Source organism: Adiantum capillus-veneris, chromosome 24 (genome assembly GCF_014529385.1).
Source record: "Adiantum capillus-veneris isolate H3 chromosome 24, ASM1452938v2, whole genome shotgun sequence".
In the NCBI taxonomy this organism is placed as follows: Eukaryota; Viridiplantae; Streptophyta; class Polypodiopsida; order Polypodiales; family Pteridaceae; genus Adiantum; species Adiantum capillus-veneris.
The window spans coordinates 6,224,730-6,227,570 of NC_140954.1; positions in this window are offsets into that span (position 1 = coordinate 6,224,730).

Genomic DNA, 2,841 nt, shown 5'->3' on the forward strand with positions numbered 1-2,841 from the left:
TCATTTTTGTCCACAACAATCGATACATGAAACCTTTTGAATCGACTCAGTTGCAAGATAAAAAGCAGAAGCTGGCGCTGCTCTTATTTTTTGATATCTGTTGATAAAAGTGTAGCGCCGCTTCCTTAACGGTGTAGCAATGATATTCCCATCACCATATTTTCTAGCATTATCATTTTTGATACTTCAGATTCTACACATCTAGCATGCATCCCATTAATAGGAACAAATTGTTGTAATGGGATCCCATCCAACATGGTTGTCTGCTTGATGGGCCACTTTACCAAAGTGATGCTAGCCACATCATGCATGTTCTCACTAATTTCATTCTCCCTTTCGATACCCACACCCACAAAATCATCACCAAGTATATGGAAGTTGACATAATCATTTGGAAATACATATAAGATGGTCCCTTCATGTACAATCTGCATCATAGTGTCATCCTTTAAAAGTACCCTTTGATTTCTCCATCAATGTTTCAAACTCTAGGCTTGTTATAGGTATTGCATCTGTAAGTAGAGGATCAGGTTGATCACCTTGTTCATCACCACTTTACCTTTCATTTGTGTCAACTGGGTTGTCATTTATCATGGAAGACTGCTTGGGCTATCGAACGGCACTCCATAATGAGCTTTGGAGAGATGTAGTATCCATTGTAGGAAAAGGGAGCACGACATCGTTAAAAAATTCCTCCACTAGTATAGATACATTTCCTTGCTCTAACTTTGTGCCACCACATGTGGAATCTAGATCTGTTCAACACGCACAACCAATACCAACAATTTTATTATTAAGAATCAAATGTACTTTCTCCCCAGATTCGAAGTCCATCCTGCAAGTTAAAAAAATACGTTGTCAAGTTCATACTCATAGGTTCTTCCCTTTGAGCAAAATATTATAATTTCCATTATAAAATACATGAGGGTTATAAACGTTAATAGTCCGACGACTTTCAATTTGAGGAGCCCCAATGAAAGTGGATAAATGGTGACCCACTTACTATATTACAACATATCTTGGACAAGTGGTGGACCTAGTTCTAATGTCATCACTAAACGACTATAGAACTTGCATCTTAGTGTCCAAGTAATCCTTAATTATTCCAATGGAAGAAACATTTGAGAAGTGATGCATATTGGCTCAAGAACCCCCTCCCTATTTAAGTGGCATAGCTTGGACAAGTGGTGGACCTAGTTTTAAAGCTCAATGTCCAAGGTGAACTAGTGCATGACCCTACTTCTTAGTGTCCAAGTAGTCATTGGCCCAAACCATCCATGGTAGTAAACATAGTAGCTCCACCCCATTCAGCTATTGACTTTGAAACAATTGAGATACCTTCTTTCAGTAGAGCTAGCTTGGACAAGTGGTGGACCTTAAAATCACCTTAGGCTAAAACCTCCATAACACAATGGTTAGTAGGTTGGACAAGTGGTGGACCTACTCAAACGATCCCTGGTAGTAAACATAGTAGCTACACTCCATTCACACATTGACCTTCAAACAATAGAGGTAGGACTATTCAATAGAACTAGCTTGGATAGGTGGTGGACCTTCAAACCACCTTGGGCTAAAACCTCCATAACACAATGGTTAGTAGGTTGGAAAAGTGGTGGACCTCTACCCCAAACCATCCATGGTAGTAAACATAGTATCTACACTCCATTCACACATTGACATTCAAACAATAGAGGTAGGACTTTCCGATAGGGATAGCGTGGACATGAATGGATAGTAGGTTGGACAATTGGTGGACCTCTTTCCCAAACCATCCATGGTAGTAGACATAGTAGCTACACTCCATTCAAACTTTGACCTTCAAACAATAGAGATAGGACTATTCAATATAACTAGCTTGGACAGGTGGTGAACCTTCAAACCACCAATGGTCTAAAACCTCCATAACACAATGATTAGTAGGTTGGGCAAGTGGTGGACCTCTACCCCAAACCATCCATGGTAGTAAACATAGTAGCTTTGCTCCATTCACACATTGACCTTGAAACAATAGAGATAGCTTTTTTCAATAGATAGGTGGGGGACCTTTAAACCACCTTGGGCTAAAACCTCCATAACACAATGTTTAGTAGGTTGGACAAGTGGTGGACCTCTGCTCCAAACCATCCATGGTAGTAAACATAGTAGCTCCACTCCATTCTTTCACTGACCTTGAAATAGTAGAGATAGCTTCTTTCAATATATCTAGCTTGGACATGTGGTGGACCTCTACCGCCTAAAACCTTCCATGCTAATATACATAGTAGCTACACTCCGTTTACACATTGACCTTGAAACAATAGAGATAGCTTGTTTCAGTACAGCAAGATTGGACAGGTGGTGGACCTTCAAACCATCTTGGGCTAAAGCGTCCATGACACAATGGATAGTAGGTTGGACAAGTGGTGGACCTCTGCTTCAAACCATCCATGGTAGTAAACATAGTAGGTACACTCCATTCACACATTGACCTTGAAACAATAGAGATAGCTTATTTCAGTAGAGCTAGCGTGGACAGCTGTTGGAACTTCAAACCACCTTGTGCTAAAGCCTCCATGACACAATGGAGAGTAGGTTGGACAAGTGGTGGACCTGTGTCCCAAACCTTCCATGGTAGTAAACATAGTAGCTACACTCCATTGACATCAAAATAGAGATAGCTTCTTTCAATAGAGCTAGCTTGGAGAGGTGGTGGACCTTAAAACCACTTAGGGCTAAAGCCTCCATAAGATAACGAGTAGTAGGTTGGACCTACTTCTAATGTAATCACTAAACTACTATAGAACTTGCATCTCTAATGTCCAAGTAGGCCTTAATTCTTTCAATGGAAGCAAGGTTTGAGAA